We start from the raw sequence: 26,066 nt of genomic DNA on the forward strand, positions 1-26,066 counted from the left end.
AGCAGTATTATTTAACTGAAAGTCAAAACTTTTGCTACTAAAACCATGCAGTAGAACTGCTCGATAGAAATAACATTGCTCATGTGACATCCTATTAAATGTAAATATTATGTATATGTACTTTGGCTAGTTGTTTTTTTCTCCATATGGTTATAATGTTCCCAAGACTAATACATCACAGGTATTCATCATGTATACATAAGATGGACTACCATAACAAAATGAGCATAAAGTTCAAGTCATGCATAGATGTTTATAATCGAATCATTTTCCTATATGTCACAAATGACCAAATAGTCTTCAGTAATTCCAGACAGCATGGAGAAAGTTAAATAAAGTGAAGTGAAGGATATAATGGATGCCTGAAGGGTTGCATAAAACATCTCAAAACCATGACTACACAATAAATTGATGGGATTTATGTGCATTAAATTGTGTTTTTATGAAACATCTTAAGAAACAGGGGAATAATGTCGACTGAGATTGATTACTTAAAGTGAAAAACAATAAGAAACATTTTATAATAAATAAATAATGTACAATGTAAAATAGATAAATTATTTACAATAACCTGATTGCATAAGTGTGCACACCCTTAAACACATTTAAATTTTATCACAGCATTTCATCTTTTTGGATAAGAGTAGATCAGTTTGGAGCGTCTTGATTTAGCAATATTTTGCCATTCTTCCTTGCAAAAGCATTCTAACTCCGTCAGATTGGCTGGACATCTCCTGTGCACAGCCCTCTCCGGGAAACCCCACAGATTTATGATTGGATTTAGGTCTGGACTCTGACTGGGCCATTCCAAAAGCTTGAACTTGTTTTGGTGAAGTCATTCGTTTGTTGGTCTGGAGGTTTGCTTGGTCGTTAACATGCTGAAAGGTGAAATTCCTCTTCATCTTAAGTGTTGTAGCAGAAGCCTTAATGCTTTGTACCAAAATTGACTGATATTTGGAGTTATTCATTATTCCCTCCATCCTGATTAAAGCCCAGGTCCAGCTGAAGAAAAACCACTCCAAAGCTCAATGCTTCCCTGTGGCGATGGTGCTCTTTTGGTGTTGCGTTGTTTTTTTTTTGCCAAACATGTTTTTTGGTTATAGCTAAAAAGTTAAATTTTGGTCTTGTCAGGCATCATAACATTATTCCACATGGTTTTGGGAGATAAAAAAGGAGTAATTTTAGATGTGTAATTCACAACCTTAAACTTTTCATTCTAAACGTTGCTAAATGTTTGAGATTTTTCTTTATTCTCTCGACCATATAAACCATAATACTTAAATACTTAAGAGACGACAACTGAATTTATTTGTGATATTTGTCTTTGTACGGAATGAATGAACACAGGATATTCCAGGTGAAACCATCAGGGTTGAACAGCATTAATAGGCACTAGATGGGACAGTGATGTGAGAAGTTTAAATAGACCCTGTAATGCAGCCTGGCTGGGGTTTTAAGGTCATGTAAAAATCCACTTAAAAATGATATTATATAGAACACGGATACATTCATGGCTCATTTGTTCACATTTAATCCACACTGAATCATTTGTCAAGTACTGAATAGAAACCATATTCTGTTCATTAAAATTTACTCCAAGTACGTGCATACCATGTGTGTAAAAAGAAAATCAGTACCATCACACCCTTCTTTAGAGATTTTATATTGATTAGTTTCACTTGTCCATTTGCTCTTACTATGTTAATATTTACGAGGGGCATCTACACACAAATTGTGTTTTTGCTTTGTGCAGGATAATAAAATACATCAAAAAGGCACTCGGGATAAACATTGTGTACATGGACTTTTTAATAATGCTCTAAAATGATTAGCAAAAGGAGACTTCATAATCTTGCTTACAAATCAGAATATATAACTTCAAATAATAATAAACACAGGAAGACATTTCTGTAACCCATCATTCACAACAGCCTTTAAATCTGTTTGCTGGTCCATCTGTAAGAGAAAAAATATTATACATGCATACAAAAATAAATTTCCAGCCCAGCTACACATTTGAGGTTTCATGCTAACTGCAGTTCTACCTGCTTTTTATAGTTACAGGTGTGAGTCACATTTCTTCTGTCATATTCTGCAGAGAGCATAATAAAGCACACCCTTCTTTTTCCCCCTGGTTTCACAGACAAGGCTTAAGCCTAGTCCCCGACTAAAATGTATGTTTGAGCTGTTTTAACTGAAAGCTACTTGCACGGACGGATCTTAAAACACGTCAGTGCCATTGTTTTATCTCAGGATGTGCACCAGAAATATTTTTTTCTAAAGACACGTTTATAAAAGCTACTGAAATGTCCTAATTTATTGAAGATCTAATCCTGGCTTAATGTAAACCCTGTCTGTGAAACCGGGCCTTTATCTTCTAGTGAAGGAGAAGAACATTCATTGAGCCTGTAATAAACTTTTAAACAATCTTTAAACAGTAAAAAATTAAGGACACTAATGTAGTAACCGCTGAAAGTATCATGGTGAATATAGTCACAAATAAGGTCAAATATTTCACAAGACCTTGAGCGGGGATAGTTGTGACTTTCACAATATAACATCCTCTACACAACACCAGCAACGATGAACTAAACCTGTTCTGAGACCAGGAGCTATGCTGAAAGAAGAGAGAGCAGCACCTTGCACAGGAAGAACCTCTCCTCCCACTCGTCAACCCCATCATACTTACACTTCTTGCAGCATAACTGGACTCACCTCTGTGTAGCACAAGTCAAACCACTGAACAGAAAAAGGTTGGTGGGTGGACTACAAGACACAGTCACACTTTATTTATAATAATAGAGTGTTTATTCAGAGTCGTACCATCACCTCTTGGGAGAGGGTGAAGGTGGCTACCTGTGTTGGAGTGTGATGGAGAACAAGATCACTGCAGCACAAGCACCATGGCCAGAAATCCTCTTGACCTAAAAAAGAAAAACATGTTTGGTAAATCATGAGGCTGTCTAACAGAAATTAAATCAATACATAAAAACATGACAGGCATTCTGGCTAGGTCAGCTGATGGAGGACAACATACCCCAGCCCACTTAGCTTCCACATGACAGCCAGGAAGTCTTTCTTGGTGGCCTCCAACACAGCCAAGCACTGCATGTGGAAAACAGCACCTCAGTAAGAATCTGAAAATAAAAGATCATCACCTGGGACTCACAGAGGCCAGAAATGCTGCTTATGTAGAAAGTTTAAAAGCAATTCAACATCCAGGTCATAAACACACACTCTGCAGGAATATAGATTTATAATCTGCGGCTTTAAACAACGTTTGGGAGAAGGTGCACTTCCTAAACACGACCACACGATGGCAGTCAAGATCCATCCAGAACACCACGCAGCGCTGCTATTTTATTTATTTTATTTTATTAATCACCCTTTCTTCTTCTTCTTCTTATTATTATTATTATTGTAGTATTCATATTAGCATAAGATTAGGAAATAATTTCTAAAAACTCAGTCACACCTTCATGCTACCTCTGTGCATGATGTCAATGGTGCACTGCTCCTCTTTCTCCATAGATACTTACAGGGACCCTCGACTTTAAGCCTTTTTATTGCAAAAGCAGCTGCTACAATAATAATTATGTGTAGATGGAAAAAAAAGTATTAGGCTAAGCAAATGTTCTGAGTTTTTTTCTAGCAGTTTTTGACTTTTTATTTCAATTTTATTTGTATAGCGCTTTTTACAATAGACATTGTCTCAAAGCAGCTTTATAGAAATATCAACACGGTGTACAGATATTAAAGGTGTGAATTTATCCCAACTGAGCAAGACACTGAGTGGCGACGGTGGCAAGGAAAAACTCCCTAAGATGTTTTAAGAGGAAGAAACCTTGAGAGGAACCCGACTCGGAAGGGAACCCGTCCTCATCTGGGTAACAACAGATAGTGTGAAAAAGTTAATTATGGATTTATCTGAAGTCTGTATGGCGTCAGGAGCAGCCGTAGTCCCAGCAGTCTGGAATTAAAGAAGATTTGAGCTCCATCCAGAGGCAGAAAGGATCTGGATCTCTAGTATCTCCATAAATTCGTGGGGGGCTCGGCGAAAGGAGAGAGGGAGAAAAAAGATAATTATGACTGCGAATTAGTAGAACAGAATCTAGTCAGGGTAGGCTTGAGTAAACAAATACGTTTTAAGCTTAGACTTAAACACTGAGACTGTGTCTGAGTCCCGAACACTAATAGGAAGACTGTTCCATAACTGTGGGGCTCTATAAGAGAAAACTCTTCCCCCCTGCTGTAGCCTTCACTATTCGAGGTACCGTCAAATAGCCTGCATCTTTTGATCTAAGTAGGCGTGGCGGATCATATAAAACCAAAAGGTCGCTTAGATATTGTGGCGCGAGACCATTTAGTGCTTTATAGGTCAATAAAAGTATTTTATAAATCAGTGTGAGATTTCACTGGGAGCCAATGCAGTATTGATAATATCGGTGTGATATGGTCGTATCTTCTGGTTCTAGTTAGGACTCTAATAGCTGCATTCTGGACTAACTGGAGCTTATTTATATTCCTACTGGAACATCCAGACAGTAAGGCATTACAGTAATCTAGTCTAGAGGTGACGAATGCATGAACTAGTATTTCCGCATCATGTAGTGACAATATGTTTCTTATTTTAGAAATATTTCTGAGATGAAAGAAAGCTATCCTAGTAATATTATCTACATGAGCATCAAATGATAGGCTGGAGTCAATAATCACTCCAAGGTCTTTAACTGCTGCACATGATGAAACAGAAAGACCATCCAGAGTAACCATGTGATCAGAAAGGATACTTCTAGCTACACGTGGGCCTAATAAAAGTATTTCTGTTTTATCAGAATTAAGTAGAAGGAAGTTAATTAACATCCAATGTCTAATGTCCTTTACACATTCCTCAACTTTACTAAGCTTCTGTCTGTCCTCTGGCTTCGCTGAAACATACAACTGTGTATCATCAGCATAACAGTGGAAGCTAATTCCATGTTTACGAATAATTTGACCAAGGGGTAGCATATATAAAGTAAAGAGCAGTGGGCCTAAAACAGACATGTACATGTATTTCATCAACACTGCTACGAGCTTACTTTTTCCCCATAACAATAATATAGCCTTATTCTCTGTTTACTCAGAAAGACTATAACTTTATTCCCAGTTCCTCTCCTTAATTTCAGTCACTTCCTCACTGAAACCTATAATCAGAATAACTCCAAAGCTCAGGACCCAAGTCTCCACTCTAAATCCTGTGTCTAGAACACAAGCTCTGAACTCTTATCTAACACATTTGGTGTTTTATCTGCTCTAAAGCACCCACCTCAGCTCGTGCAGGCCACTTAATTAGCTGATGACTTGAATCAGGGGAGTTTGGTGCAGGTTCTAATTGAACATCTTCAGGAGTGTAAAGAAGCCTCTCTCTAATATCTTTTTTACCGGTTCAACTCCAACTTCAGCACCACCCCAAGAAAGCACTGCATGTTAGTAGTGTTCAGGGTCAGTATCTAAACTGATAGTCTATTCACACACACTAGCACTACTGCACTTCACATCCAGTATTTCCTTCTCTAATGTAGTGGGTTCATAATAAAACTGCCATATTTAATCATCAGCACCAAAAGTCATGTTTATTCTCATCACTGCTCCTGTGTAGCTTAATATGTTCTGTAGGAGGCCTCGACTATTTCACTCGAGAATATCCACAAATAGGGAAGAAGATTACAGAGATAAATGTAATGTATACATTATTACATTAAAACAACGATTATCAAGGGAGAGAAAGAAAGTGAGTTCTAGACCTCTGACCTGTACATGACGTCATCAAAGATCTTATGGTTCACTGCTCCAATTTAATTGTGTCTGTGTGTGTTAGGGATGCACCGATGCCGATACCAGTACTCAGGTGTCGGCCCGATACTATGTTCATGTACTCGTGCTTGTAAAACTACCCCGATACAACCGCACCGACACCACTTTATGACAACGTGACATAGCCTAACCTCTCATATCAGCAAATCGTCACACGCACGTAATGCAACACCGCTAGCTTTAGCCTCAGAGTCACCGACACTGACTTTCTTCAATTTACTTTCTGTCAGTGTTATCTTTTATTCCCAACATGACCTCAGTCCTCAGCAGACAGAGGAGAAATCATCACGTGACTGAGGAAGAAAGTGTGCGTCCTCTAAGTCAGGGATTAAACACCTCTGAGAAGGTTTATAAACTTTATAAAGCGGAGTTTGTGGAGCACGGAAGCATGACAGTGATGCGGTCGCAAGCTGCTCAAAAGGTTTAGTTTAATTTAAGTTTGTCATTATATGCTGTATCTGCGCGCTTGCAGTGTAAATTCTGTCGGAAGTGACGTGTTAGTAACTGGTCACGCACATTGCTGGTCACGCGCTGATACAGAGTGTAGCGCGAGTAAGATCTGTAATGTCTAATTCACACATTATGATCAAAAGTAAAATAATGTCTAAAGACACCGAGGAACAGAAACCACAAGGTGCAGTGAAAGTGAGTTTTTATTATTCATTTAGGACTGGAGTTTAATTCTGTGCTTTTTGTGCATCCATAAAAAATAATGCTATCTATCTAACTATTTATAAATGTTTATATATATTTATCTTATATAGTTAGTTTACATTTATATTATATAAAGCACTTATGCATTATTTTTTTTATGGATTCACAAAAAGCACCGAATTAAACTACAGTCCTAAATTAATTTTATATATATATATATATATATATATATATATATATATATATATATATATATATATATATATATATATATATATATATATATATATATATATATATATATGTGTGTGTGTGTGTGTGTGTGTGTGTATCGGGTTCTTTTCTGTTTTGGACAAACATCTGTGTAAAGTTTTAGTCTGAATTTATATTTGTAACACTCAGTTTGTGGATTTTATTTTAAATAAACAAAAGAAGGCACTGAAAGTTTGCCCCGCCCCCATCAGATTATTCGACAAAATAATTGACCAATTAATCGATTGTGAAAATAATCGTTAGTTGCAGCTCTAATAATAAGCTGCATCATGAAATTGTTTTTTTTTTTAAATAATAAAAACACCTTAATTCTTTTCAAAATAGAGTTGTGTTTGAGAAGAAGAATGGAGTGTAATATAGTGTGAATCATAAAAATTCTATTTCATTTCTATTTGTTTACAGAAAGACTTCAGCAATAAAAGCAGTATTTTGCTGTAGTTGTTAAGGGGCCGTTTACACCACAACGTTTTCAAATAAAAACCGAAAACTTCTGATGCGGTTTGGCTGTTTGTTTCCATGACGACGGCGTTTCGGGGCCTGAAAAGTTTGGAAAACGGGTTTCAAAGGGCAAGTTTTTGAAAACGATGCCGTTATCATCTCCGGTAAATCATGTAATTTATTATCCAGAAAAACCACAGCTCCTCCGTTTACTTGTATTTGTTTACAGCGCGGTCTTTCCCTCATCAATATGGCGGACACATACAGTTGGTACGTGGTTAAAGAGAGTGTCGTGTTTATACAATAAACCAGTATGTTTATTAGAAACTACTGTCTGCAATATATAAGTATATCATATCAAAGTCCATATAACATGGCTATCATACTTAAAGCGACTTATTAACCCTAGAATGCATGAACCAAAAAGCCTACACAAATGCATAAAGTGGGTCGAAAAAGAACCATACTGGATTGGATGGTTTTCTTAATTAATTTGGTGTCCTATTTAAAATAATTATTTGATATAATGTATGATACACAAATGCCTGCAGTCCAGACCTTTCACCAATTGAAAACATTTGGTGCTTCCTGAAATGAAAAATACGACAAAGAAGACTGAGGACTGTTGAGCAGCTAGGATTCTGTATCAGACACAAATGAGACAACCTTCCTCTCTCAAAACTCCAGCAACTGGTCTGCTCAGTTCCCAGACTTATACAGACTGTTGTTAAAAGAAGAGGGGATATCACACGGTGGTAAACATGGTCCTGTCCCAACTTTTTTTTAGACGTGTTGCTGCCATCATATTCAAAATGACCTTATTTTTTCCTTAAAATGGTACATTTCCTCAGTTTAAACATTTGATGTATTCTATGTTCTTTTGTGAATAAAATATGGGTTTATGAGATTTGCAAATCATTGCATTATGTTTTTATTTACATTTTACACAGCGTCACAATTTTTTTAGAATTGGGATTGTAGAAAACAAGGCTTGGATGCTAGCAATGCACTATAAGATTTTACAAAGAAACAAAGAAACAGAGGGGTATACGTAGACAAACTAAACAAGAGCTAAAGAGTGATAATCATATGACTTGCTCAGTATCTTTCTGTGTTGTTCTTTCCAGCTGTAGTGCTTTTGAATGCTGTTATGGTGGAAAGTATAAGGAAGGGATTTGATTATCCAGTGTGGCTTGGGGAGATTGACACTTGTATACAATCTTTTTAGAATCTGTCTCAGTCTGGCTCATATACAGAAAAAAATAAAATATTTGGTTATTTGATTCAAACAGAAGCAGATGTTTGTCTACTATATGGAACTGAACTTTCAAAACAAAATCATAGGAAGCTTAACAACCCAAAGTTTAATCATTTATACTCTGCAACCTACAATTCCAAGCAAAGAATTTCATCGTACTGGATTATGTGTTACGTTATGTGTTTACAGTACTTTTCTGGAAGCCCGGGTCTAGAACGTGAAACATATCTGAAATATATTTTACAAAACATAATTTGTTACTTAACTCATTTAAATGTGGCAACCCCAAAAAATGGTGGGTGGTGATGAAGCCAAAAGGAATATTCTGAAATGTTTTTAGAGATCAGGTATGCAGATTTTGAGGAATGCAGAAAGTTTTTAAATGTGCAAGAATGTAAAGTGTAGAATTTACACTGATTAATTTCTCAGAATTTGTTAGCGCTTCACTGACTAATGGACTCTTACCCAGTCACTGACTTCTGATGGTTGGCGTGCTCTAGGTAGAATGACTGTGCCATATTCTTTCTATTTTTGTCCTACTACAAACATTTTTAGGAAAAACACTTGTGGCAAGGTGGGTGTAGTCGATGAAGGAGGGAAACAAACAAACAAACAGTACACACACACACACACGGTTCTATAGTTCCACAGAACATTATACCACCAGCAGCCGTCTGGACTGTTGACACAAGGCAGGTTCATGCTGCTGATGCCAATGTCTGACCCTATCATCTACATGTCACAACAGAAATCAACATTCATCAAATCAGGCAATGTTTTTCCATGCTTCAACTGTCCAGTTCCAGTGAGTCCACGCCCACTCTAACCTCAGGTTCCTGTTCTTGGCTCACAGACAGGAGTGGAACCTAATATGGTTGTAGCTTATCCACCTCATTTGGTTAGACGTATTGTATGTTGCAAGAGGGTTTTCTGCTCCCCACACTTGTAAAGAATTATCATTACCATAGCCTTTCTGTCAGCTCGAACCAGTCTGTCCATTCTCCTCTGTCCTCTCTCATCAACAAGGTATTTGTTTTTCTCCACCATTCTGTGTAAACTCAAGAGATTGCTGTCTGTGAAAATCCCAGATCAGCCTCTAAAATTCTCAAACCAGCTCGTCTGGCACCAACATTCATACCATCATCACTGAGATCACTGAGATTCTGATGTTTGGTGTGAATATTAACTGAAGCTTACTGAAATACTTACCTGTATCTGCATGATTTTATGCATTGCGCAGCTGCCACACGAATTAGTTAAGTTCTTTTTCAAACAAATCCTGCAGAAGCAAATAAGATCGGCACTCCAGCTGCTTTGCGCAGCCTAATGCAAAATGTATTCAAAATACTATTTTTCCTAAAACAGATCATTAAGAACTCCAAAACACCTGAAACTGGATTCAAGGCACTGTATACAGTGTTACCACCACTGAAATCACCGTTTAATTACATATGCTTCAACAGTTAAAATATATCATAAATAAATAAATACATTATTATTATTATTATTATTATTATTATTATTATTATTATTATTATTAATAATAATAATAATAATAATAATATGTGTAATTTATATAGCTCCTTACTCATAACCAGTGTCGATTTACAATTACAATGTTTCAACAAAACATGGAACATGCTGTAGACTAGATTTGAGAAAAAATATGATTTATAGTTTACAAAGAAATATTAAATTTCTCATCAAAACACGATTTCACTGCTTATGCCAAGCTTAATTTACACAAGTTTCTAATTACAAGATTGAATTATATAAAGTGAGCGTGATCAATTCATGTAGTATTAATGTAAACCCATTACATTATGAAATCTTGGGGGATGTTGGCACTGACAGGTGCTATAACTATAGTATTTAAATTAACATGATTCAAAGGTGTGTGATAGAATAGCACAGTGTTTTAATAAATTCAATGCTAATGAATATTAGGTGCTATTATTAATTAATATTATCCTGGTGTCTAATATTATTTTTTGAGAACAGTTTCATATTGAAATACAATGAATCTGCACATTTTAACAGTTCAAATGGAGAAGTTATTAATGTTTTGTCACAGTAATGATTGTCTCATTGCCAAAAATGAAAACCTCTTAACTCTGAAAGTCAATTAAACAATGTTTGAAGGAGAATCTATAATAAATGCATCATCAGATGACTAAAGGGAATGCTGGATGATCCATCACATCAGTTTTAGCCTGACATTTTTGCTTTTGCGTCACACATTTGTACAACAGTTTTTTATGAATCAGACATTGATTGATTCATAAATCAATTATCTTGCTGGATAAAACCTATACCTATATTATATATGTATATATTTATGTATGTATAAAATGTAAATGGAAGGTTTTTGCTTCATGTTTTTTTTAAACTTTGCTGTAGACTGTCGTTTGAGTCAAACTTATTTGCATTTGCCTTTTAAATAAACTAAATAATCATTTAGTGATACACCAAGTGGACAGCTCAGAGTTTAAAGGGTCAAAGAGAGGACTTTCTGATCTATGTCGAAGAAGGTAAGAAATCTCTCTAAACTGTGCCTTTATTTTGGCACAATGAATGATATATTTGTTATATGATGCTCTTCATATAATTTGATGTGCACAGTTAAAGTCTGATTATTAAGTGGTGAATGGTACATTGCTTCCTCAACTGGCTATTTTCTTTTTAATCCTTGAGTGCTCTTATAAATTGTCTAAAGTTGGTATCTTTCTAGTTAAGCAGAAAATGGAGAATTCACAGAGGCCCATGCTTTTTCTTTTACTTGAAACTCTGATTTCAAGTATTTAAAAAAAATCTTGTTTTACAGTACACTATGATTGATTTAATATCACTTGTAAATTGTCATAATTTCAAAAGACAATACCTTTTATAGGTTAAAAAAAAACAACCTATCAAATGTTATTCCTATAATGTATATTTTTCTGCACAGGGATATGCATTTTCTCACTGCAGTCGATTCTGACCCATCAGCAAGGTAAGAATACAGTATAGTAGAATACAGAAACACACACACACACACACACACACACACACACACACAAACAAATGTCTGAGACCACAGTGAAAATCTGGATTTTTTTTCTCTTTTACATTTTGAAATAAATAGGTTTTAGAATTTTTTAATATTTAAAACAAAGAAAGTAAATGGTTAATATTTTGGATATTTATTTTTTAAAATTCTGCAACTGTAAACATTAAGAAACTCTGAAAGAGAGAGATAGTTTGTATATATTGTAACCGTAGTTTTGACAGGTATAGGTCAAAGGTCAAAAAGATACACATTCTAACTCTCTATATCTAGATCAAAGGTCATGATCATAAAAATATGAATAGTTATGTTAAATCTGGATGACATCCATTCGTGACCATACATGGTGCGGCCATGTGTGTTTTTCCGCCCCACACGTTGCGCACATGTTCTTTCTTTTCACATAGAATATGAAACTCTCTGTGGTAGGACATAAAAATATATATAGTTATGTTAAATCTGTTTCACATCCAAATCGTGACCATACCTGGTACGGCCATGTGTTCCCCCCACCCCACCCCACACACACACAAGTTGCACAATCATGTTTTTTCTAACACTCTGTGGTAGGTCATAAAAATATATACAGTTATGTTAAATCTGGTTCACATCCTAATCGTGACCATACCTGATACGGCCATGTGTTCCAAACAAAAATATCACACACACACACACACACACAAACACACACACACACACACACACACACACGTGCATGTACAGACAAACGCATGCATACGAACCTGCTTATAAAAGTCGAGCATCCCTCTAGGCTTTATAATACTCTGTACTTAGAACAACGTGTGCGATCTTACAACATGGCTGATGTTTGTCCTAACGCGCCGAAAAAAGCTCACCCTTTTTTGGGAAGAATAGAAAAAATGTTAGAACATGAAAAGATTCAATATTGGGTAATGTCAAACGGATGTACAGCCGAGTTTTTTTTCGATGCAGAAAAAGGAACCGTTTTGCTTTTCAAGTTCTCGGTCCCGGGAACACACGATCTTTTCCTTTCACGTAGAATATGAAGCACTCCGAGTCAGGCCTAGGTCAAAAGGTCAACAACGTAAAACCCCCGTTCTGATGCATTCCCGAGCACAAACACACCCCCCCACACACACACACACACACTCGAATGCATACGAACCTGTTTATAAAGTCGAGCACTTCGAAAGTTTTAACATCGGAAAAGGTTCGACCGAATTTCCAGAGTCAGTTCTTCACTACTTCGAAAGTTTGAACATCGGCAAAGTTCAACAGAATTTCCAGACCCCAGGGATTTCTCGGCAGGTAAAAATTTGTATTTTAATCAATTAATAGTTAAATATAAATTGAAATACAATGTTTATGTAATTATCCAGTAGGCAATGATATTGATATAAACTTAGAACTAATCATTCTGAGTACAAAAATCATCATACTTATCTGGTCATTATGTAATCTGGTACGATACTTTATCTAAATTGTAAATATTCATTACATTTATATTACAGTGCAAGACCGAGTTAAGCTCATCTGTTTCTAGTGTATAGGTAATTAAAATTTGTCTCTTAGATCTATGTAGTGATCTAAAATGAGAATGTTAAGTTATTAAAAGTATGTTTTACTGTTTTATAGACAGCTTGCTGATTATTTCTGATGATGAGATTCCCGAAACAACCACTCAGGACCTTTTGAATCTGAGTTCCACACGTAAGTCACAACATAAAATTGTGAATGTTTCATGCTGTAAAAGTCTTTCATACGTGAATATAACATTGTTTGTATCATATTCAGAATTTGAGGGAAACGTGTCTAACAGTGATTACGACGGAGATATTTCAGGTGAGTTGTAGTATACTTACCTTCTATTTACACAGCACAAAAAATAAAATAAAATAAATAAATAAAATAAATAAAAGCTCTTTCACATGTTCTGTGACTTATAGATACGAGTGCTGCAATAGAAGACCAAGAGGAAATCATCTCGGACACCGACATTCAACAAGACATCGAACTACAACAGATCTGTGCAGTGTGGCGTGAATTCTTCGAAGCAAAGACTGATTTATTGGAAAACTTTGGACAGATTGATTATACACTTGAATCTGGTCGAGGTACAGATTTTATCCCTTTACTGTACAGCACGCTTGAAAATGTGAATAGATGTCTCACAGTGAGCATAAAGTTGATTAGAAAATTGTATGATAGATATGGCACAGAAACGACTGAAATGCAGTTCGGATATGGAGATTAAAAAAAAGAGAACCGAAAATTCTCCATTATCGCATGATTTCTTTTATGACGGAAACCAGAGTTTTTCAAATGATTCGCACACACCCCTGAACCCATATTTAACTGAAGCGATCAACAGGCTGAACAAAAGTTTAATTCCGTCACACCAAGTCGTTAGTGAGAGACCTAATCAGAGTCCAAATCACGTTGTATCAAACACAACGGTGACGCCAAATGATATATTTTCTGAATTAAATCAATGTCTGTTAGAGTTACATAATAACCTAAATGAACACGGTCATTCAGTACAAATAAACCCTGATCTAATCGATGCAGTCAATCAGTTAAATGAAAATTTAAGATCGTCAGAACAGAACAATACTCAAAATGAAAACCCCAGACGAATTTCCATTCAAACTATATCAAGTACGCCGGTCACGTCGCACAACATATTTTTCGAATTAAATCAATGTCTGTTAGAGTTACAAAATAACCTAATCGAACAAAGAGAATCTTTGCAGATAAATCCATGTTTAATAGACGTGGTGAATCAAATCAATGAAAATATGTCATTACCTCCCGTTCAGAATATCGTCTCGACTCCAGAAAACGCTCAGGAACCTAGTCCGTTATCTTCTCATGATATGATACACGAACTTAATCAAAGTCTTATGAGGATAAATGACGGTCTTGTTAACTTAATCGAAAACCCTGACAATATTGCACAAAATTCGGAAAACGATAATGAACGCAACCGCCCAATGGAAAACATACACTCACCTAATACCCAAGATTCTCAAATGGAAAACACACATTCGCCCGATACCCAAGATTCTCAAATGGAAAACTCGCCCGATATCCAAGTAGAGCAAGAGGGTGATGGATTAGATCCTAATATTAGAATAATTAATCGGGAAAGATTCAACAACACTGAGATTAGGAGAAGAGTGAATTTTTCTTCTATCGCGAACGTTGACAGCTTTGCAGATTTTTATAATTATGTTTTAGAGATTTTAAACAGCGCGATTGAAATCGCTGACAATTTAATTTCTGCCAAGGATGTAGTCACCGTTGAAATTAGAGGTGATACGATCAATGTTCCATCACGCGTTCAATTAGACAATGGTGTCATCGATTTAGGTTCTTTTCTGACCATGCTCGAAAATGCAATTCAGAGTAAACGTGAAATTTTTACCGATAATACCCTTGAAATAGTCGTCCAAATCGTTCGACCACCTCGGGGTGGTGGAATTAGAAGGAAAATAGGCCATATATTCAAAATAGAAACCCTGCAGAAGAAAATGCAGCATCTATACATTTTTCACAACAGAGACAACATGTGCTTCGCCTTGTGTGTTAGCCAACTTTTGAATCGTGAAAAAAATTATTTTGAAACCGAACAAATCGCTAGAAAATTACAACACGATGTGGGATTATCCGTAAACACCGCTGTCAGCTTCGCTGACGTACCGAGATTTGAGAGACATTTGAATTGCAAAATCGTAATCGTACACTGTTCTGCTAGCAAAGCCGGATACTCTTTCTTTCAAACTAGCAAGACTCCCCACGAAAAAACCATTTACTTGTTTTTACATGACAACCACTATTACGGGGTTAAAAGTATCAACGGACTTTTAGGAACGAGTCATGTTTGTCATTTCTGCCATTCGGGGTTTGACGTTTTATGGAAGCATAAATGCGCTTATAGCTGCAACGTTTGTCACGACCCCGATTGTTACAAACACCCTAAGAATGTTACTAAATGTCCAGAGTGTCAGAGACTGTGTAGCTCCCAATACTGTTTCGAGAGGCATAAAGCAAAGATTCAGTCGCACAAAGGCGAATATTCTATGTGTGAAACGGGATTCTACTGCGGTAAATGTAAACGTGTGATAAGGGATAAACCTTCTAATCGAGAGAATCACGTATGTGCCCATTCGAAATGCATACTCTGTGGCCAAAAACTCGATGAGGATATCGAGCATAGATGTTTTATACAGAGGGCCAGGAAAGAAAGCGAAAATACGGATTATGTGTTTTACGATTTCGAGACTAGGCAGGAAACAGGAACACATGTAGCTAATTTCATATGCTGTATTGATTTTAAGGGAGAGGAGTGGGTGGCTGAAGGGGATGATTGCGTCAGTGCCTTCTTTAAAAAGTTTCGGTGTAATGCATACCACGGATACAAGTTTATAGCCCATAACGCTAGAGGGTTCGATTCATACCTTTTGTTAAACCATTTAGTGAAAGAAGGAATCACACCCGAAATCATAGCACAAGGCGGTAAAATTTTGTGTTTCATCGATACCGCGTTTCGTCAGTCCTACATTGATAGTCTATCGTTCTTACCCATGAAATTGAGTAGCATCCCAAAAGCCATGGGTTTTTCGGAAAGCAAGAAAGGCTATTTTCCCCATTTCTGGAACACCGTAGAACATCAGGATTACGTAGGGCCGTATCCTGACCCTAAGTTTTACGGTGTAGATGGCATGATGCCTAAGGATAGAGAAGAATTCTTTAAGTGGTACAGAACGGTTTCTGACAAAGTCTTTGATTTCAAGAAAGAGATGGCGGAATACTGTATGAACGATGTAGAAATTTTGAGAAAGGGTTGTATAGCTTTCAGACAAGAAATTCTGGATAGTACAAAGGTCGATCCTTTTAAATGCATAACGATCGCATCAGTGTGCATGAAAATCTTTAGAACCAACTTCCTGCGTAAAGACACTTTAGCTATTCCGCCTCTTGATAATTACATCACCACTCAGAAATCTTTCTCAACACCTTCCATACAATGGCTCGAATATGTTTCAAAAACGCAAAACCTACCCATTCGCCACGCGTTGAACGAAGGTGAAGTCAGGTTCGGTACTTATTACGTAGATGGTTACTGTGAGGAAGGGGAAAACTGTAAGGTTTTTGAGTTTCTTGGATGTTTTTATCACGGCTGTGAAAAGTGTTTTCCCTCAATGACCCCGCATCCTCTTACCAAATCAAACGCAACCTTCGGAGATATCCGTCAAAAATCGATGGAGAGAATTAAGAATTTGCAAGACACTCTCAATTTGCAAGTCACTCTGATGTGGGAACACGAGTGGAATGAAATGAAGAAAAACGACAATCTCGTGCAAAATTTTCTAAAAGACTTTGACTTTCCTGAGCGTTTAAACCCTCGAGATGCTTTTTACGGAGGTCGAACAAACGCGTTAAACTTGCATTATGTAGCTCAAACCGGTGAGAGAATCGATTATTTCGACTTTACCTCGCTTTACCCATTCGTAAATAAGACAAAGACATACCCGATCGATCACCCTATCATCATTTATCGTGACTTTCAACCTCTGAAAAATTACTTCGGTATCATTAGAGCAAAGGTATTACCACCTAGGGGTCTGTGGGCACCTGTTTTACCATTTCGTGTAAAAAGCAAACTCCTCTTTCCTCTATGTAGAACGTGTGCCGAACATCAGTTAAAACATTGCGATCATACGGCTCAGGAGAGAGCTCTTATCGGAACATGGGCATCTATCGAAATTGAGAAAGCCGTCGAAAAAGGTTACAAAATTCTAAAAGTGTTTGAAGTGTGGCACTTTCCTAAAAGGTCTGATAAGCTTTTTACGAGATATATTAAAATGTTCCTCAAGACCAAACAGGAAAGTTCAGGTTATCCGTCCTGGGTCGTTGATGAATCATCTAAACGTGAGTACATTCGCAAATATGAGGAGAACGAAGGGATTACGTTGTATCCGAAATTTATCACTGTTAATCCTGCCAAAAGATCCGTGGCTAAACTCGCACTAAATTCGTTGTGGGGTAAGATGTGTCAAAGACCAGACAGATCGAACACGACCTTAATTCGAGATCCTGCCGAGTTTTTACAGTTCATGTTCTCCGATATTTATAATGTGAGTCAGTTCTCTTTTTTGAATGAGGAGGTGGCTATGGTACAGTGGCGTTACGCAGACGAGAGATTGATTAAACCGCTAAACGCTAATGTATTCATCGGCATTTTCACTACAGCGTACGCTAGGCTTGAGCTGTACAATTTGATGGATCGATTGGATCAGCGTTGTTTGTACACAGACACAGATAGCGTCATTTTTAAAAGTGACAGTTGTCCTTCAGATCTTGTTGGATAACTCTGTCCAGCAGTTCCCCCGTAACAGCACGTATGATGGTTAGAACAGTGTTGGTTATACACCCGTCGGCTTCATCGTTGGTTGTCAGATAGGTCAGATTTCTTTTTCCTAGGCTTTCACCGTCTTCAAAACCCGAACTGGTCACATCATCATCATCATCATCATCAGCAGTAGCATACAGGGTTGCATCAGAGGTGTAGAAAACGGGGTTGATTTCACAAGACATATTGCTGGTTGACGCTCAGAATACTTTGGATCGATATGTAATCAGACTCATTTATATAGCGTGTGGGAGGAGTCTTGGGGAGGTGGAGTTTCTGATCAAGAATAGTATATTGACGATCTCAGAATAAGACTTCTTCTAGCCTTTTTTTTATTTGCATCATTTCTTTGTCTCTTCCAGTTTTTTGGAATAATTCATCGATTTGCCGGAAGTAGCGTTGCAGATCGTGCCAGCTGGTTCGGTCATACCTCACTTCACAATTCTCTTTGTTATCAGGGGTGTTGTCACCGGTTAATACAGCAGCACAGTGCAGTGAAACTTGGTTCTTGGAGAAATTTGTTGCTCTGATACAGTATTTGCATTGAAGAGATGTACTGTTCCATTTACGTCTGTACGCATCCGGGGAAAAGAAATCCATTCTAACAATGTAGTCAAAATCCTTGCACCATTTTCTGAACTTTTTCCAGTCACCTTTGTTAAAAGTTACGTTCTCTGTAGCACGGCTCCAGTGGATGTGTCCCGGGACCGAGAACTTGAAAAGCAAAACGGTTCCTTTTTCTGCATCGAAAAAAAACCCGGCTGTACATTCGTTTGACATTACCCAATATTGAATCTTTTCATGTTCTAACATTTTTTCTATTCTTCCCAAAAAAGGGTGAGCTTTTTTCAGCGCGTTAGGACAAACATCAGCCATGTTGTAAGATCGCACACGGTGTTCTAAGTACAGAGTATTATAAAGCCTAGAGGGATGCTCGACTTTTATAAGCAGGTTCGTATGCATGCGTTTGTCTGTACATGCACGTGTGTGTTTGTGTGTGTGTGTGTGTGTGTGTGTGTGTGTGTGGGTGTGTGTGGGTGTGTGTGGGTGTGTGTGGGTGTGTGTGGGTGTGTGTGATATTTTTGTTTGAATGTGGGATACACATGGCCGTACCAGGTATGGTCACGATTTGGATGTGAACCAGATTTAACAAAACTATATATATTCTTATGACCTACCACAGAGAGCTTCATATTCTATGTGAAGAGGAAAATCATGACTATGCAACTTTTGTCTGTGTGTGTGTGGGGGGGGGGGGACGACACATGGTCGATGACCTACCACAGAGTGTGAGAAAACATGACTATGCAATTTGTGTCTGTGTGTGGAGTGGGGTGGGGTGAGGTGGGGGGAACAAATGGTCGTACCAGGTATGGTCACGATTTGGATGTGAACCAGATTTAACAAAACTATATATATTTTTATGTCCTACCACAGAGAGTTTCATATTCTATGTGAAAAGATGTACCAGGTGTGCGCAACGTGTGGGGCGGAAAAACACATATGGCAGCACCATATATGGTCACGAATGGATGTGATCCAGATTTAACATAACTATTCATATTTTTATGATCATGACCTTTGATCTAGATATAGAGAGTTAGAATGTGTATCTTTTTGACCTTTGACCTATACCTGTCAAAACTAGGGTTACAATATATACAAACTATCTTCTCTCTCAGAACTATCGTGGCTTGTGTCAGAGTCAGAGGCAAAGACACATTCCAAGGATTCGTTGAACACAGATAAAAGCAATGGAGCTAATTTTCCAATAAACATTTTAAACAATTCAACTGGAAACCCGTCCGGGCCAGGAGCTTTGTTAGATTGCATAGTTTTAACTGAATTCAAATTTCTTGAAGAGAGTGGGGAGTCCAGTTGCATGGCAGTATTCGAATCACTAACAGGGTTACAAAGGTCTTGAAGAAATGCTTTAGTATCGTCTGCAGGAAATTCAGATTTATAAGGTGAAGAGTAAAACCATTTAAAAGTAGCATTAATTTCCATGGGCTCTGTAGTGACGATATTATGAGTGTTTTTAACACTAGGTATGAGACGGGAAGCGGCCTGTCGCCGTAGCTGACGTGCCAGTAAACGAGTCGGCTCGTCGCCATGTTCATAATATGAACCAGGAGTACGTAACAACAAGCGTTCCGCCTCTTTAGTCGAAATAAGATTGAATTCTGCCTGTAAGTCGATTCGCTGTTTGAGAAGTTCTGGAGAGGGGTTCAACGCACATCTTTGATCGAGACTACTGATCGCAGATGTAAGTTCATTAACCCTAGCAGTGCGCTTTTAATTACAGAGAGTGGAGTAAGAAATAATCTGCCCTCTGATATAGGATTTCAGTGTCTCCCATAACAATGAATAAGAGGTGGAGTCATTCTGACTGAAGAAAAGAAAGTCATCCATAGAAGTAGAAATGAACTCACAGAATTCACTGTCTGCTAAAAGAAGAGAATTAAATCTCCAAGGCGGTGGGCTACGTTTATAAATAGAAAGATGAATATCTAATTCATGATCACATGGTCAGAAATTACAATACCCAAATAGTCAGAAGAAACTACACAAGAATCAAGAGTGCTGTCTATAAAAAATAATCAATCCTCGAATAGGATTTCAATAGGATAGCACCTGGGAGAAGAAAGAAAACTTTTTAAGAGCAGAGTTACGGGGTCTCCAGGGATCAACGAGACCGTTCTGACCCATAAAATCGGAAAATGTTTTAGACATAGCAGATTGATTCAGAGTACGGGGATTAGACCGATCAAAGTTTTGGTGAATTACACAGTTTAAATCTCCACCGAAAATCTACAGGTGAGTATTTAAAAAGGGAGATTGCTCAACAATCTATTAGCAAATTCCACATCATCAAAGTTTGGAGCGTGTACATTTACCAACACCACCTGTCTTTGCATCAGAGTACCAGCAACTATAATATATCTACCGTTCACATCAGCAACAACATTAGTGGAGGAAAACTGTGACCTTGTGTCAATTAAAATAGCGACCCCTCTTGCTTTCGAATTAAAGTTCGAGTGGAAGACTTGACTCACCCAAGGGCAGAGTAACCTTTGATGATCTTTAATACTTTAAGACGTAGGTGCGTCTCCTGTAAAAATACTATATTGAAGTTTAAATGTTTCAAATGTATAAAATCCTTAGATCTCTTGACAGGATTACCCATACCTCTGACGTTCCAACTAATAAATCTTAAAGGCGTGCCTGTCCCAGCTATGCTGGGATCCATATGACTACTAACCATTTAAATAAAGTAAACCAGAGAAATATAAATAGCCAATTAGAGCCGAAGTGGGACCTCCCAAAGTTTATTTTAAACTTCTAATCAAAGTTTGCACTTCTAAACCAATGACAGCTTTAACGTTATTAATTGTGGAAAGACCATGGTATAGGCGGGGTAATCCATGGCTAGGTGTGCATTAAACGATTTGAACGAGTGGTTCTTTTCCTCCACATCATGCATTAAAATCGTTTAATGCACATCTAGCCGTGGATTACCCCTTACATATCATCTGAGAGAGACAGCTAATTCTGTATGTAAACAGATATACTTACCAATCACGACCTCTCCGAGTTGGAGAGCGGACAGTGAAGTCTTTCCATCGACTCCCCTCCAATTGAGATTCTTTTCCAGGGAGTTAGCAATCACCCTCTTCAATATGCGCCAGGTGCAGTCACGCACATACACCCCGTCAATAAGCGCCAACCAGTTTACCTGAAACCGATGTAAAAAATAATATACACTAGTATAAAAACAAATAATTAATAAGCATGTATTGCCTCGTCAACTGTGTCAGTGCTTCTCACTACTCCTGCAGTTACCCTGCCCTGTATGTTTTCCATCTCTACTAAAGAATAGGTCATAACTGTTCCCTCATATCAAAGTGGTGTTCAGTGTTGTGCTTTGAGTACGAGTGTGTCACCTTGAGAAAACAGAAATGCTCTCAGTAGCTGTGTAATTGTGCAAGTAGTTGTTAACAAAAAGGAAAAAAACTCACCAGATTTTGCTTGTAATCTGGGCTCTGTTGCATCCTTTGCTCCAGACTACGCAGTCGAGGAAGGTCTTGCAGGGGCAGTAAATCTTCATCAATATCCAAAGGCTGCACCTGGACCTCCTGTTAGTGCACACACACACACACACACACACACACACACACACAGGAGCCACTGCTTCTTTTTTATTTGTGCACTGAAAGTGAAAGAGGGGGAACAGACACCTCGGTGATATTGACGATAAAGACAGGGTTAGACGGAAGATTCTCCAACTCAACGGAGCTGCTCAGAACCCCGACAGGGCTCACTGACTGATTCTGAAAATCCACATTCACCCTGAGAGAGACACACACACACAGTGAGTGAGAGAGACACAGAGAGAGAGACCTGTAACAGAACAGCACTAATGTACAGAACATCATCTAAACATCACACTGTCTAGGGGATTTGGTCACATGACTACTCTCACTTAAAATGTAACTATGACTCATCTGATGATGCTCACTGCAGAGTGTGTGTGTGTGTACCGTGTATATCTGAGGTGTGAGATACACTACCCCCCTGCCCAAGTCTCCACCTCTCCAGTGGGTTAAACGTTGAGATGGAGAGGAAGTCTCTGCTGCGTGAGGAGGAGAGACAGAGAGACCTCTGGGAGAACGCCAGAACCTCTCATTGACGAGCGGTAGAACTCTACATAGGCCCTGATACACACAGACCCACAATGCATGTTTATAGAAAATCACAATTAAACACACACACACACACACACACACACACACAGTGGTGTCACACACACCTGGAGCTGTCAAAGGAGATGGATTTGATTTAACCACAGTGTCTGAAGAGAGACTGGAGCTGTTTATAGTAGAGGAATGCAAATGGAGGGAGATTACACACTTGAGAGAGAGAGAGAGGGAGGGAGAGAGAGAAATATTATTAATAATAATAATAATAATAATAATAATAATAATAATAATAATCCCCTAGTTAAATTGAAGCTGACTGAATACCACTATGGTGGTCCTGGGGTCGTTTCCATAGAGTTCCTTGGAGGCGAGCTCCTCGTCCACAGTTCCCTGGAGGAAGCAGTTCGGATAAAATGCGCCTGCAATCGCCACCTGAACAACAGAAACATCACTGATACTTAATAATTATTATTATTTATTTTCTGCAGGAGTAAGTTACACTTCTTGGACTTTGTCGTCATGGTGACAATTTTAAACTCTGCATTTGCAATTTTACTTTGGATGCTTGTGCTTCTAAGGCTGCGAATTATGACTAATATTTATATTTACTGTACATCAGGGGTGCCCACACTTTTTTGACTTGTGAGCTACTTTTAACATGACCAGTCAAAGAGATCTACCTACACTAAAAATGCTAAACATATTTATTTATACACTGTGTATACTTTATATATATATATATATATATATATATATTATATATACACACACACACATGCAATATATGTTCATGTACCTTGCATAACTGCATGAACCCTTATGGCGCGATACAATTCAGTACATTTTTGGTCATTACCTTACTCTGACGACGTGCACTGAATAGAATCAGCCAGGGTTGCATAGTCCGGACAGTAGCTGCTGGTAGCCAGCCTCAAGCAGGCCTCCAAATGATGATCAGTCATTGTGGAACGGTATTTGGACTTAATGATCTTCATGAGGGAAAAGGCTGACTCACATAAATAAGTAGAGCCAAATAATGCAGTCAAGGAGGTGGCACATTTCCTCATGTTTGGGTACTTTTCCCCTGTGAGTAAGTTCCAGAACTGTCCATGAGCCCTGGACTTCAGCTGAATGTCAGTCTGTAGTTTCAAAAAATCTCATCCTCCACTTCAGACGAGTTCAGGTGAAACAGCGCTGCAATTTTCGATGCGAGTGAATCAACCTCAACATTGTCCCTAAACGGGTAGCACATGAATGTGGCGAATGCCTCCAATAAAGCAAAGTCTTGAAAGCGTCTGTCAAACTCTGACCGACAGCTGTCAATCTGCTCCGTGTAGCGTGCAATGTTAAACTGCGCACAAGCCTTCCGTTGCGTCTCCAGATCTGACGGGAGGTTTTGGAAGTTCCCAAAAACATGGTGCTGCAGCTTTGAAAACAGAAGTTGCATTTTCCGTTTAAAGGCATTAACTGCCTTTAATTTTTGTCTTTTCCTTGCAGCTCCAAATTAAGTTGGTCAGATCGGTTAAAAATGCTCGGTTAAAAAAAGTCCAGCAACCACTGATCATCATTGACTTGGGTGTATTCTGCATGTTTAACAGCAAAAAGAAACTCGCTTATCTCCGGACAGAGCTCTCGAAATCTCTGCAGGAATTTACCCCTAAGCCGTCTCACGTCAGTGTGTAGCAGGAGCTGATTGGTCGTAGTCTGCCTTCTCCAGATGCGCACGGAACAGCCGTCTTTGAAGTGAACTAGCACGTATAGAACAGGCGATCTTTGTTTCAACATCCATGATCTCTTTCACGTTTAGCATTCTTGTGCATAAGGCTTGTTGGTGTATTATGCAGTTGTTGGCTCAAATTTAGCCTATTACCCAAAAACATTTAAAACTCAACTTAAAAGCCAATAAATACTCACATCTACCTCTGAGACCAGTTGGAGATGGAAAAAATACACCAGCCGTGAGTGAGAAGAAGCAAGGGTCCAGCTTTATTGTTCCATTCCACCACACGAGATCCACACCGATGAGAATTCTCAGAAGTGATCCCCCTACCCTGAGCTTAAGCTCCAGTATTTATACTGTATTTACACACTAGATAACCCATATGTTTCCAGAAAAGGCCTATTTCACTTACACATAGAATCAGAACCCAGGCATTTCTAATAACCCAGAAAATAAAAACCCAGCGTTTTGAATTACATAGAGAATCAGAAACCAGGATTCTCATTTACCTAGGTGGTCAGAAACCAGGATTCTCAATTACCTAGGTAAATAAAATGACGTAGACAAGACGACTAAACAACCGGGAGGGACCTTGGTCTTATCGTTATCTCGGGGGGGGGGCAGTTTGACCCAGCCACCCTTATAACTGGCTCCTCATGGTTCTTTCTTAAAATTAAGGCCTTCCTTGCGAGCCAAGAACCCTCACCATTTGAGTCATGAGTAAGTTTACATTTTCCTGTATTTCTAGTTTATAATTTATTTTCATATTTGCACTATATTTCTTATTTTATATATATTTATACTACTTGAAAAGCGGTTTACTGTACTTCCAACTTCTTAATATCATTACAGTTCTACTGTCCTGCATATCCTACTATTCTGTCTTTTTATAGTTTCTCTATTACTATAAGATATTATTAAAGTTATTCATGTGTGTGTATGAGAGCGAGAGAGTGTGTGTGTATGTTGTGTCTACTTGCCCGCCCTTGACTGTACGAGCGTGTGTGTGTGTGTATTAGCACTCCTCAGCTCAGCTCGTATACCTCTTTTTGGCTTTTTTTGACTACTACTGCTCTTAAAGATCTTTAAAGTGTAATTCCATTCCGTCAATGTCCGCCTAATCCCGCTTCTATGTGTCTAGGTGCCCGTTTTTTTCTTCTTCTCCCTTTTGCTGGATGCTAGGTCTCCCTTATGTTTATTTTATGACATTTTTTATCCACAACACAGTGGTAGTTAAAGAAGTCAGGGAAAGCATCGTCTTCCCTGCACTTGGCAATGAATCCATTTGCACTGCTCAACCATTGACTGATATCAATTTGCACACTGGGAGCTGGGTTTTGTCAATGAATTCTTTAAAAGACTGAAAAATGTCCTCTCCCCACAATTTCACTTGCTAGCCTTTAGCACTGGCGCGCTTGATCGCACACATGTGGTGAGAGAAAAGACGAGATCTCAGACTGGCTGCCCTGTACGTCAACTAACTACGTCAACTAGCGATCTACCTGCACTTCCTTTGCGATCGACCAGTCGATCGCTATTGACATATTGGGCACCCCTGCTGTATATATTTTGACCTGAAGAAAAAAGCCTCTTTATACACATATGCTGTTAAACTACACCTGCTCTACTCGTGTGTGTGTGTGTGTGTGTGTGTGTGTGTGTGTTACCTGCACTATGAATTTCTGTGCGTGCGTGCTGGTGTAGTCAGAGGGAAAAGTTTCGCT

The 26,066-nt window shown here is 38.2% G+C and overlaps 2 protein-coding genes and 1 long non-coding RNA gene across 8 annotated transcripts in view; 1 reads left to right on the forward strand and 2 right to left on the reverse strand.

Moving 5' to 3' along the window:
* LOC108262158 (histone H2AX) overlaps nucleotides 1-26,066 on the reverse strand; it is a 361,614-nt gene that overhangs the window by 159,701 nt on the left and 175,847 nt on the right. The window lies entirely within an intron of this gene.
* LOC108261282 (NACHT, LRR and PYD domains-containing protein 12) overlaps nucleotides 1,788-26,066 on the reverse strand; it is a 154,557-nt gene continuing 130,278 nt past the window's right edge. For 2 of the 6 annotated variants that reach the window (XM_053679072.1, XM_053679067.1), the window contains 3 exons: nucleotides 3,038-3,137; nucleotides 2,857-2,924; nucleotides 1,788-2,766 (listed from right to left, as the gene is read on the reverse strand). The gene's annotated coding sequence lies outside the window, so the exon portion shown is untranslated. Of the gene's footprint in view, nucleotides 2,767-2,823; nucleotides 2,925-3,037; nucleotides 3,138-26,066 lie in introns of all 6 variants that reach the window. The other 4 variants (XM_053679071.1, XM_053679070.1, XM_053679068.1 and 1 more) reach the window with 4 other exon arrangements.
* Nucleotides 12,476-13,708, forward strand: LOC128630799 (uncharacterized). The gene is made up of 3 exons (XR_008395031.1): nucleotides 12,476-13,217; nucleotides 13,302-13,349; nucleotides 13,454-13,708. It is a non-coding gene; the product is annotated as an uncharacterized LOC128630799 (long non-coding RNA).

Source organism: Ictalurus punctatus, unplaced genomic scaffold (assembly GCF_001660625.3).
Source record: "Ictalurus punctatus breed USDA103 unplaced genomic scaffold, Coco_2.0 Super-Scaffold_100060, whole genome shotgun sequence".
Taxonomy (NCBI): Eukaryota; Metazoa; Chordata; class Actinopteri; order Siluriformes; family Ictaluridae; genus Ictalurus; species Ictalurus punctatus.